Source organism: Zeus faber, assembly GCF_960531495.2.
Source record: "Zeus faber genome assembly, chromosome: 3".
In the NCBI taxonomy this organism is placed as follows: domain Eukaryota; kingdom Metazoa; phylum Chordata; class Actinopteri; order Zeiformes; family Zeidae; genus Zeus; species Zeus faber.
The window spans coordinates 7,372,963-7,386,588 of record NC_137190.1 but is presented as its reverse complement, the minus strand read 5'-3'; the positions used below and the strand labels follow the sequence as shown (position 1 = coordinate 7,386,588).

Sequence of the window (13,626 nt, the reverse complement as noted above, 5' to 3'; positions counted from 1 at the left end):
TCTCATGCCAGACTTTGACTTTTTTTTTTTTTTTTTCCCCCAACTCTGATCAGTCAAAGGGGGTCAGCGCCACCGAGGTGTCGCCGCGGCGCCGGCTGTGCTTCCTCTGAAGAGGGCTAACCTCCCATATTCCAGGTTTTCACGTCTCGCGCGAAGCACTGCACGACGGCGCACGCAGACAAACCGCACGCAGAAACCCCTCAGCCATTACACCGTCATCCATTAATTCCTGTACGGCGGTGATCTACGGAGGAGCCGTGATTTCTGCCCCCGAACGCAAACTGACTCCCGGAGGAACGGAGCTGAAGCACTGACTCAAAGTGATGCGGCGATGCTTCCACGCCACGCCACGTTGTGCAATTCCCCCCCCCAGAGCGCTTTTCTTTATCGGTGGGTTCTTCGGCGCAACTAGCGGTGGAACGAGCGAGGTCCGTGATGGGGGCGAGGGGGCATTAGAAGCGGGACCACGCCGACAACACATCTTCATCTTCATCGAACAAAACAAACACCTGACTAATGAGCTGCCGTGGCCGATTAGCTGTTCCGTACTGTAGAAAGGCGGCTTGAAAGCGAATTCAATTAAAAGGATATTCTCTGCACGCTTTGTTAGCACAAGGCCTGATGGATGGCGATGGCTCCAAGGTGATGAATCAAAGTGATTGGTGCTGTAGGGGATGGAGCGCAGGTATGGAGCTTATTCACGGCGAGGCCAAGCAGAGACCAGCCAAAAATACTGTTTTCTTAAGACTCTTCATTGAAGGTCATACATTGGGGCCATTTTGTATTATTCAGCGACAGTCATTGCACGGTTTTATTATGTTATATTTACAACGTTATCTTCTTCCGTCTTCGTTTGAGTGGCAGGAAGAGCCGGTGTGTCTTCATTCAGCACAATTCCAAAACTCTGTCGTGATTTAAATGTTAATCGTGTCGGAGGAGTTTCGGCAGATTTTACTTCTGCTATATCACACAACCAATCAAGACGTTGGTTAATCAAGGGAGAAAACGCTTTAAGTACTGTTTAACTAAATTGCGGTATACTGTAAAGTAAAACAAAAACTTCTGAGGAAAAATTCCCGATGCCGCTGGTATCTGAATGGCAGCGGCAAGTTAAAACCGCTTGGCTTCACCGTTGGTCTTCATCACTGCATCAGTATTAAATACCACATTAATATCTGAGTGCCACCTTTGAACGAATGAATGTGCAGTTGCAGCTTCATCATAATGAATGACGGGGACACAAAGGTGTTATCTTTACGGCAAAAAATGGAACGCGCGTGCCCAGGTGCCTTCAAGGAACGCCGGGGTGATGCTGACGATTCCCACGACACCGTCCCATGATCCCGCCGAGGTCGGAAGCTCGAGCCCCGGGTCCGGCGGAACTCTGAGGTCCCGGTCGCCGTCCAGCCGTCCGCGCTCCACCCGGTTAAATACAATACTGCTGAGCTCGGCACAGAGCGCCACACGCCCTCCAGCGTCCTGGGTCTTGTTTTTTTTTTTTTTAAACCCAACCCGGGGGGTTGTTCAAGGGTCAGGACGGTCAGCACCGCTTACAATCGCAAAGTGGAATTGCACCGCGGGTTTGACTAAGAACCAGGTGCACGGATTCCAAAAAAGGAAGAGCCCACGCGTTTTTATTAGTCAGCTTTAACCTACATATTCTGAGTAAAGGATTAAACATGCTGTTGTAGCAATGAAGTCACTTTCAGGCTTTACAGCACCGTAGGTAACTGCTCTGCCCTGTGTCCATCTGGATATTTAAATGATTCAATTTGCAGATGGAGCCACCCCGTAAAAAATGTCCCATAAGGGTCCGGGAACCAGTAAATAGTCAGGATCTGTATAGTTCTCAGGTGGTCTAACTGCTGACAATAATTACACCAGGTAGTAAATGATCACAAACAGGATGAAAAGACACCACAACAAGCATAACATTTGCACTGTTCTAAATATAAACCAATAACTCAAGAGGAAAACATGGTGAATCAGCGCTCAAAATGAAACCAGCTCGGTGTCTTTAATCTCGGTTTGGTGACACACAATCCTAGATATTTTAATTAAGTCTGTGTACGGTACGGCGCCTTCCTATTTTTAGTCAACTGGCCGTTGCATGCATTTGGGTTGATGAGGATGAACTGATTGACAGTGAGCTACAATTCTCGCTGTACCTGATTTTTTTCTGTGCAGGTAGAAAAAGACAAATTCACAGTCATCTGATCTGAAACTCAGCTGTTGCCTTAAAGTCAGGAGATGTTCCCGTTTTTCTCACGTCATGAATTGGGTCACCCAGTTCTCCTCAACCAAAATAGACCAGAACACCAATACATGGAGTGCATGAAGTGCATTAAGCTTCATGGAGATTAGAATTGATTCATTGTAAAAATAAACAAATGAATTAACAAAATAATTAATTAATTAAAATAAATTCAAGTAAATTGTAATGTAGGGCTTCATGTAGGAACAGGTGCTGTAGGTCCTGTTTGGTCACTGGCCTAAATAATTTACATAGAATATAATATAATATAGATATAAATACCCAATATACATCATCTCATATCACCATATGATGATTTTACGCGCATACCTGGTGACATGGCCTTAAAATCACCAGTAATTGACGCGTTTACTCCTTGTCGGTGACGGTGAAAATTAAAATGTAAAGCATGACAATGTGTTGGTACGATGCTAAAAGTGACTCCCAGAGCCCGTTCGAATAGACTCATATGAGAATGTGAGGTTCGGTTGGATGGAGCAGAGGGGTTTTCGGTCGGATTTCTGAGCGAGCGCGCACCGATAAAGCGACGCACCGCCGGACGCGCTCTTGTCCCTAAACGCACGTTACCGCGCAGCTTCACAGCCTCAATAATGGCAAAAAAAAAAAAAAAAAAAAAAAGATCCACTTACCGTTATCTAGAGACGTGAGAGGCGCGCACAGCACACGAGCTCGGCGGAGAGAGTGTTCTGGGGTGGGAGTGACGGCGGAGTGTGGGAGGGAGGGGCTGAAGGGATGGATGCTGCTGGAGTATGGAGGATGGAGGATGGAGGATGGAGGGAATGGTACCCGGGGAGAGTATGGATGGATGCTGCTGAAGATTGGAGGGCCTGGGAGCAGAGGGAGGGGATGGATGGATGGATTGATGGATGTACGGATAGATGGATGGATAGATTGAAAATGGAGGACATGGGGTATCTAGGGAGAGTAGGGGATGGATAGGTGGATGGATGGATGGATGGATGAATGGATGGATGGATAGATGGATGAATGGATGGATGCTACTGGAGGACGGAGGGCCCAGGGTATCCAGAGAGAGTAGGGGATGGATGGGTGTATACTGGGGAATGGAGTGCCTAGGAGTGGAGGGAGGGGATGGATGGATGGATGGATGGATTGATAGATGGATGGATGGATGGATGGATTGATAGATGGATGGATGGATGGATGGATGGATTGATAGATGGATGGATGGATAGATGGATAGATGGATGGGTGGATGGATGGATGGATTGATAGATGGATGGATGGATGGATGGATAGATGGATGGATTGATGGATTGATAGATGGATGGATGGATGGATGGATTGATAGATGGATGGATGGATAGATGGATAGATGGATGGATTGATGGATTGATAGATGGATGGATGGATGGATGGATTGATAGATGGATGGATTGATGGATTGATAGATGGATGGATGGATGGATGGAGGACCAGGGCTATCCAGGGAGGGTTGGGGATGGATAAGTGGATGCTCGAGGATGGAGGACCAGGTATCCAGAAACAGTAGGGGATGGATGGATGGATGGATGGATGGATGGATGGATGATGGAGGACCTGGTACCCAGGGAGAGTAGGGGAGGGATGGATGCTGCTGGAGCTACTGTATATAGCCAATGGTTTTATACAAACGTTGTGCAATTCTTCAAATTCTTTGATTGAATGACTCAAATAAATACATGTAATTTTGACAGGCAATGTAAGGGTAAAATAACAGCAGTTTTGTCGCCACCATGTCATGTCATGATTCCTTAACAGCGTAATTGTATGTGTGCTGAGTGCAGCCTTCAGTTTCATAGAGAGAAATGCTAAGTATGAAACCCCTTTTAAATGGCTTTGATACCTGCTGCTTCTAAGGGCATGCAATCACGGTCGCAACAGCAGACGAAAAGAGATTGGCCTTTAAACCATTGCATTTCCTCCCTAATGGCTGCCTCTTAATGCATAGTACCTCCATCTGCCCCATCACGGCTGCAGGGTGGTTTGATTATCTTGCTCATTATTGTGGCGACCCACGGCTCAGCACCTCCTTTGATCAGGTCATTGTTTCCGCAGGATGACGGCAATAGCAGGCAGTTTGTGAATGGCTGATTGGTGCTTTTGCAAATTATTCAAAATGCTAATTGAGCTGATGTGTTCTGCTATGGCAATGCTAATGATGTGCGGTCACAACAACTCCCAACAACATGCTTCCACAGGCAAAGCAACAGGGAAAATATCTGAAGGAAGCTCCCAGCCCGTTCCTTTACTTGCTATGAAACCTGAACCTAAGCGATCCTAACTGTAGCCTGATACTATTTTTGGAGTACGTAGTTCAGCAAAACAAATCTTGTCAGTTATTATTATCATCGGACAGGGGAGTGGATTGTCTGTTTTGGAAAGGGGACTTTTTCAAACAGCTGTGACTCAACAGCAGCTGCTGGGTGGGACAGATGTCAACCAAAATAGACTCTGGGCTCTGCCCACCCAGCTGAAAATGTGGAATCTATCACCAATCTTGCCGTTCGGCACAGATGGATGGAAATAAGCAAATACAAATCCAAAGGGGTAGAGATAGAGAAAGCATGTGGTGATGGTGGGGAAAACTTAATCAGATATACAGTACATACATGTGTAACTGCTCTCTGCGTAACGGTCACTTGCACTAACTTTAATTGGCTGGCATCAAGCCTGTTCTCTCAGATGTAGCAAGAACCAACAATGGTAGGAGGACACGCTCAAAGCTCAATACAGTTGTCTACTTTTGTCAAAAGAACCTATTTGAATGTGAAAAAGGCCCTCTCCATGTTCAGCCGAAGCAGGTAAACGCAGACATCTTTATTGACGCATCTCCTGGTCTGGGTTTTCTCTTTGTCAACATCCCATCACGCCCGTGTTCAAACCAGTGTTCATTTGAGAAATAGCTTCATGACCACGTGACCTTTAAAAATCATCTCGATCTCCATCAGCTCTTGCATCCCACCCACGGCGCTGATACAGCATCGTCGGCGGCACAGGATATGAGGAGCACTCTGCTCCGGAGCTCACACAGCTGTCGTCAGAGCAGAGCTCAGATGTCTCGCCGGCCACGCCCTTCTCTGCAGACACTCCGGTTTCCTCTTCCGCGAATATCTCATCCGTTCCATCGTAATTCTCCTTCCCCTTCCTTACAGTACGTCACTGTGTTTGCTCACACACATGGAAGAGCACACATCCCTCACTCACTCTCTCTCTCTCTCTCTCTCTCTCTCTCTCTCTCTCTCTGTCTTTGTAAGTCCGGCTCTCTGTCTGTCTCTCTCACATGCACACACACATGCACACACACACACACACGCATGCACACACACACACGCACACACACACACACACACACACACACACACACACACACACACACACACACACACACACACACACACACACACACACACACACACACACACACACACAGCTGGTCAAGGTGACTTTGCTGGGTGGAGAAATGTCCGGCGCTGATCTGTAGGATTAACACCATCACTGGTTGCTTTCAACACGCGTCTTTATCTCTCACCCCGAGTGAAGGACCACCATGAAATGACACTGCTCTTGCCTGAGCACACATCTTAACTTAATGTGTAAAGATTTAGAAGAATCATCACGGATTGTCGGCGAAAATAACGCGGGATCGTTCAATGTCGAAAAAGGTGAGCGGCGAAATAAATCTTGAATTTTATCGCCCGTGTCTGCGTGTGCGCACACACGTGTGCGTATCTGTGTGAGCGGACGTGTCCTTCCAGCCACTCGCTAAAGATGAAAGAGTGCGCGGGGGCGTCGTCCCCGGCCGTGTAGAGCCCTCACACGTCCACTGCAAAAGAACTAGGGGCCAGATCAATATCCACCACTGAATTATTTATCAACTGTCCGAAGGCGTGACTCTATTTCAAAGCCCCACCCAGGTCAATATATATGCATGGCATTTGATATTAAACTCTGCATGTATGACGCATTGCTAATAATGACATGGATGGTAAGATGCGGCATACATTTATTTCACAACCCACGGCAATCAATGGACCAGTGGTTTCTATATGACGATAAGATGGACGGAGATATTGCTTTTCAGAGCATCCTTCCTTTGCTGTACACAGAAGTCCGTCGGGGATCAAAATCAATATGAGAAATAGATTAGCCCCAAAGCATCAGCTGCATCGGAGGGTAACCCACACTCACAATCCCCCTTGGTCGGGTCAGCGTTGCTCCCGTACCAGCCCCAGAGAGGGCGGGAGCACGGGAGACATCGTTGCGGAGGAAAAAAGGTATCTAAGAAGCGATGAAATTGATCGAACGCCTGCTTGTAATGTAGTTGCCACACCAGAGGAGCCACGCCCGCTGACGGTGCATGACCACATCATCGCCTGCACAGGATTCATCTGCTACCACGGCTGTGGAAATGTTGTTTGCTCCGCCACTTTTTCCCCCCTCCATGTACACAGAACGGACATGCTGGGTGCGGGCCCAGCATGTCCGTTCTGTGTACATGGAGAGAATATAAAGAATATGTCATTATTCATGCATGCTTAGTCTTGAGATGTGTGTGGCTGTATGTGTTTTGAGAAGGGTTGGTTACGGAGGGAGTGGAAGGGGGAAGGTGGGTCTTTGTGTTAAGAGTCTTTTGGACGCAGGTTCAGCACTTGACAGACTCCATTGCTCATCTCTCCCTGCCTGTCACGTTCCACATCCTATTATGTCCATCATGATCACCCAGTCTGTGCATGGGTGTGGGGTGGGATGGATGGATATATGAAAAAAAACAAAACATAAGAAACTTGAAAAAAAAAGGAAAAGGGGAGATTAATTGAAAACATTGTATATAGTGGGATGGATGGATGGATGGATGGATGATGGATGGAACGATGAATGGATGGATGGATGGATGGCTGGATGGATGGCTGGATGGCTGGATGGATGGATGGATGGATAAGTGGATGGATGGACAGATGAATGGAAGGACAGATGGACGGATGGATGGATGGTGTATTGATGAAGCTATACCTATGTGCTCACATCCAATGAGCTCCATCACCTCCTGCTGGCTGCATTTCCCCTGAGAGGCCCTGACGAGGGATAGATGTGGCCGGGGTTTGTTTGTCTGCCATCAATTCAGAGTGAGCCTTTATTAATTGCATTGTGTGGGCAACAGCTGTGGTCATGGAGACCATTACTGGCTCCTCCACTCCGGGGACGAGAGGTGATCTTTCATGTTTCATGTTTCAGACTGCGCTCGTGCTTTAACAGACAGTCGGGGATAAAGTAACGCCGCCCGGGATGGATGAGCTCTCTAGGACTAAATGGACAAATTGTTCTTGACGGACTGATGGCATCTGTGATGACAATCAGTTAAGTCGTTGCAATGGCATTATTGACTGTTCAGTTATTTGTAAAGCTTGATGAGCATACTGTTTTAAAATGAGTAAGCTGTGATACAAAATCTTTCTGTCAAATTTATAAATATTTTTGCCTGGCCTTTCTCCTGGCCTGGGGTATTTAATCTAGTCACCACGGAAGCCAAAAGCACATTAAATGGAACATTGAATATATAATGAATGATGATGTTGTGATCGATCATCCTCCAATTTATCCACTGTTGAAAATCCTTTTTAAGTGAAAAATGTAATAAAAAAAAAAAATGTTTACAGTCAAACTGCTGTGTCCAGAGACTTTGTGGCCCTATTCGGTAATTACTGGCCACCACTTACATCAGTGGGCGCTGTTCTTACTCGCCCCGCCACATGTGCTGTACAGTGGTTGACGCCGACAATTAGAAAGCCTTAGCAGAGCTTTGATTTTATCGTTTCCTATCAGACCTGACCAGGCGGCTGCCAGGCGGCATTGTGTTACACCACCACTTCCTCCTGATTCAGACGATATCGACGGCCCTGTCTCCATCACCATCCCTTCTCTCCTGGGTCGCTCAGCCCCTTTTGTGTGCATCTGTGTGTGCACGTGTGTGTGTGTGTGTGTGTGTGTGTGTGTGTGTGTGTGTGTGTGTGTGTGTGTGTGTGTGTGTGTGTGTGTGTGTGTGTGTGTGTGTGTGTGCGTGTGTGTGCGTGTGTGTGTGGGGATCTTTAACTAGAAAATAATTCATCGACTAGTGAAATTCACATTAAAAACAGTGCAGGTATCTCATATGTACATGAGCATCACATTAACAGTCATTTAATGTTGGCAAGTAGAGAAGAAATACATATTTTTATTTCTATTTGTCATGCCCAGGTCTGGCATGTCTGAATGGAATTAAACATTAAAGGTGTCAGTCCTGTTATTGGTACAACATTCAAATGTACATTTATAAGAATATTATCTTGTTCTTGTCTTGTTCTTGTCTCTTGCTTTTAAAACCGTACAGTAGCTGCACTCGTCGAACAGGTAACAAAAAACTGGAAACTGTTCTGATAGCGTGACATGGATCTCAAGCTACCTTTCTCCAAGGAACTGCAGAGCCTCTCCTGCTATTTCAGTCCACACACATTCTTCATAAAAAATTCTACGGCTGATGTAAGTGCTGAGGATAACGGTGCGTGGAGAGATTTAGGAGTCGCCATGGTAACTGTGGCATCACAGGTATCAAATCGTTACCATTCCACTCCTGGAATGTCGGATTAACAACCAACATTTGGTTTGATTTGATTTCACATTTTTAACATTGCTTTATCTTTGATTGAAAGTCGATTTTCAAGCTGGTTTTCAGACTGCCGGCCATGACTGTGCACTCCTCTAGTCTTTTAGCAGTCGACTCACAGGCAATGTGGGGCAACAACGTGGCAGCAGGCAGACCTGTGCTTCCTCTATTAAGCACCATGTCAGCGCTGTTTTTTCTACAAAAAATAAAATAAATACATTTATATATATATATATATATATACTGTATATACCGTACATACATATTCATACACTGATCAGTCACAACATTAAAACCAGTGACAGGTGAAGTGAATAACATTGCTCATCTGGTTCCAGTGGCACCTGTCAAGGGGTGGGATATATTAGGCAGCAAGTGAACAGTCAGTTCTTGAAGTTGATGTGTGGAAGCAGGAAAAATGGTCAAGCGTAAGGATCTGAGCCACTTTGACAAGGACCACATTGTGATGCTAGACGACTGGGTCAGAGCATCTCCAAAACTACAGGTCTTGTGGGGTGTTCCTGGTATGCAGCGGTTAGTACCTACCAAAAGTGGTCCAGGGAAGGACAACCGGTGAACCGGTGACAGGGTCATGGGCGCCCAAGGCTCATTGATGCGTGTGAGGAGTGAAGTCTAGCTCGTCTGGCCAAATCCTACGGAAGAGCTGCTGTAGCACAAATTGGTGAAAAAGTTAAGGCTGCTATGATAGAAAGGTGTCAGAACACACAGTGCATCACAGCTTGCTGCGTATGGGAGCGGTCAGAGTGTCCATGCTGACCCCTGTCCACCCCTGAAAGCACCTACAATGGACATGTGAGCGTCAGAACTGGACCATGGAGCAATGGAAGAAGGTGGCCTGGTCTGATGAATCACGTTTTCTTCTACATCATGTCGATGGGCGGGGTTAGGGTCCGAAGGAGCATCTGTGGGATGTGCTGGAACAACAAGTCCGATCCATGGGGGCCCCACCTCACAACTTCCAGGACTTAAAGGATCTGCTGCTAACATCTTGGTGCCAGATACCACAGGACACCTTCAGAGGTCTGGTGGAGTCCATGCCTCCACGGGTCACAGCTGTTTTGGCAACATGAGGGGGAGCTTCACAGTATTAGTGGTTATTAGTTGTGGTTTTAATGTTGTGGCTGATCTGTGTATATTGTATATACAGTATAGTATGAGTACAAGAAGAGTATCTTTGGCAATAAAATCGTACATTTTTTAATCACCAATCTGTAAACTCTGGGCCAACAAAGGAATGCTGAGGAGGGCAAACACTGATTTAATGCTGCAGTCCTTTCATTTCATAATTTCAAGGGGACCTATTATGCTCCTTTTCAACAAGTTAATATGTGGTCTCTGAGGTCCTCAAAACATGTCTTTTAAGTTTTTTTTTCTGGAAATACCACTCAGATTATGCATTCGAGCCATTGTAACATGCCTCAAAACCATAGTGTTCCAAAATGGGCTGTTTTTGTGTGTGTGGCTTTACATGTAAATGAGCAGCCAGGCATCTAGTTTTCATCATTTCATTCATTTCATTTAGTCATTTAGCAGACGCTTTTATCCAAAGCGACTTACAAGGGAGAATAACATTCAAGCTTTGTGAGCCAATGGGGTTCCCTCTGTAAACCGTCAATGATTTCAACCTACCAGTACTCTAAAATCTGTTTCTGAACAAAGTTGATGTGGGAAATAAGCAATCCAGCTGCTGAATCTTCACTCATATTAGATCTACAAGGCCTTATTTAAAAGTTCGTTCCCACTTTCACCGCCGTGTGCGGAGCAGCGCAGAGCTTTGAGCACCGTGGGATAGGGCGGGGCTTGGGGCTTTTTTGTTTCATTCAATTATGGAAATAGTGTAAAATAAAACAAAATAAATTTAATGAATACATCTACGGTTTTGTTTGGAGAAACGCAGAGCCGATCGCGCACCGCACACGGGAGGAAACACACAGCAAATACTGACATTTCCATCGTCTCCAGTTTTGTCACGGAAAGTTGGTATTAATTCCTCTTTCTTTTAAAAGATTTGTGCTGGTCTGTAAGCCAACGTCAGGACACTTCCCACGCTTTCTAATTCTACCGAAGTTTGACGAAATCTGAACGGCTTATCGAATCACCGGTTTTCTGAAATCTGACAGCTCACAAAGAGGCTGACTGGCTTGTCTCATTTCACAGTTTGTGTGTCAGCAGGCCCATCAGAGACCCAAATGTATGTGCACAAGCACTGGAAATGTGAGTTTTGCATAATAGGCCCCCCTTAATAATAGGCCGACTTAATGTATCCAACGTGACCTTTCCGTTCCACTGACCGTGTCGCCTAGTTTCATGTGACTGTCTGCCAGCTGTGAAATGAGCTGCCTCCTGATCCCAAACAGGGAATCAGTCACCCACATATGCAATACAGAGACCATTATTCTGTCAAAGAGCTTTATACCATTTACAATATGAGCAGGAGGCAAAGCAGGCATATTACTAAGAACAACACGCCTCTGTTTATAAGCTGCTGTCACCGAACTGCATCGCCTGGCGCAGCTTCGGACCACAGAGCTGCACAGGCGTCCTCTCTCCCCCTGCGTCGGCTCAGCAGTGGAATTTTTGTTAATTGTTGCGTTGGCTCGTTTTCACCTAAACTACAGAACTGTGAACCGGGGCTGGGTGACACAAGGGGAATTGTTATCATGATAATAATAGGACTTTTTTTTTATATACAATATGAAATTATTTAATTAGCACCCAGCCCTACGATGAGGCCTGTGAGTGAATTCAGTCGTGCTTCAGTCAAACCTGTCTTTTGATTTTGCATGTTTGAAGTTTTGCCCCATGACCGATCTTTCCTGACCTTTTGGATTTCATCACTGTCAGAAAGTCAATGTCATGAATTAAAAATTTTGAGTCCTGACTGAATTTACAATCATGTCATTATAAATAATCTGTTGTTTAATGCTGTCTCTTCTATTTTTAATACATTCTCTTCAGTTTATCCATTTCCTCGGTACAGAAGGCTAAATAAATAAATAAATAAATGAATAAAAAATGTAATTGCGGCTATAATTAAATACATGCAGGAACAATTTGGCTCAGGTGTTTAAATGTTTTCTATAAGTGCTACAGATCCATTCTGAATCTTTTTCAGTGGCACTGGGCGTTGGTTTTTTCAGAAATTACTCTGCTTTCTCAAAAATATTCTGCCCTTCCCCGTAGCTGCTCGTACCCTGTGCTGGACTCCAACACAGATAGTGCATCCTGTCGACCCCGTCAATGTGAGTAATGCTGTGCAAAGAAACCCACAAGCAGCTCCTTTTCCTTTTCTAAAAAGCACAAGCCCAAGGATTGTCAAACTGTCAGAGAGGTGAGAGGTAAATATAAAGGACTTCTGGGCTGCTGTGTGGTTAGCTGTAATTGTTGCTTTGCAGGGAAGAATAATTACAGACGACTTAGCCCATTTATTATTTAGGAGGCTGTCGCAAAGATAGACAAAATGCATCTAATAACAAAGCAAGTCAGGGCTCAGGAAAGGATAGTTGACAAAGGAAAGTTGTCGATTGCAGTCTAGTCGGCGAGCATGTTATGTGTGGGGTTAACGTGTGACAATCAGAGGAGTGTGGCAGTGTGTTTGAACGGTGAAATGTGTTCTATATAAAATGACAGGGAGACAGCACTTCAATCAATGCAGTCAGTTTTTGCAGAGTGGGGTAAATGTGGAAGGCACTTTAAACATCAGCCAGGTTGCATGTCCCAGCGTAGCCTATTAGTCTGCCCAGAAGGCCATCCCAACGTTTTAAGCTTTTTACATCCAAGTCAACACAGTGTGTCCACAAGACAAAACGGCTTAGTTCCCCAGTAAATATTATCACAGTTATTTTTTTTCGTTTTCATTGCACTGGATTTGCGTGTGTTACATCGTTATATACCGGTGTCATCTTTCTCGATTCTAAAATAATCCATTTGAGGTGATTTTCAAGTTGATGCTGAGATCATTATGAAGTCATGGGGTCATGTTCTGAGTTGCTGTTTCAATGAGATGACGCAGACTTACGAACAAGATTTCGATTTTCTCATTATTTACATAACACTGCCAGGCCGAGAGTTGAGGAGGAGGAGGAGAAGTAGAGCTCGATCTCGCAATGTTTGTCTTTATATATGACTTAGATTTACAGAATTCTTCTTTATTTGAATCATAATATTTGCTCTAGAGAGACACAAATCTTGCCCAGTGTTTCCAGATCGGATTGACAATTTACAGCCCAACCACAGTGTAAAAGTGGCCCAATCCATCAAAAATCAGACCAACGCCAGAGGATCGTTGAGGGGGGAGACACTGACACTGACAGAGTGTCCCTGAAACGCACCGGTGCTTCTTTTTGTTTCAAACAAAGTAAAATACAATCCATCCAAAATAAAACCACAGTTTTCATTTGTTCATTTTTTTTTTCTTTCACAAGCGAGGCCAAATTTGATGTGCCCGCCCAATGCCATTTTTTCCGTCCCGATGTGATCAATCTGGCAACACTGATCACCTGCCATCTTTCTTCCTCCATCAGCCTCCTCCCATTTGTTGCACCTCTGACATTTGCTGATCATAAAATCCAGATTCGGGCTCAAAACGCCGAGCGGACGATGATCAAACATAATTGGACCCGGACGACGGTTCCAGGAACGACTGGGCAAGTGGGCGGCGAAGCGGCCCCGCATCGCCGCGCGTCTCCGA

General features: G+C 45.4%; 1 protein-coding gene across 1 annotated transcript in view; it reads right to left on the bottom strand.

The window, feature by feature from the left end:
* Positions 1-13,626, bottom strand: part of map1aa (microtubule-associated protein 1Aa) — a gene marked incomplete at both ends in the record, with an annotated part of 28,272 nt that overhangs the window by 13,081 nt on the left and 1,565 nt on the right.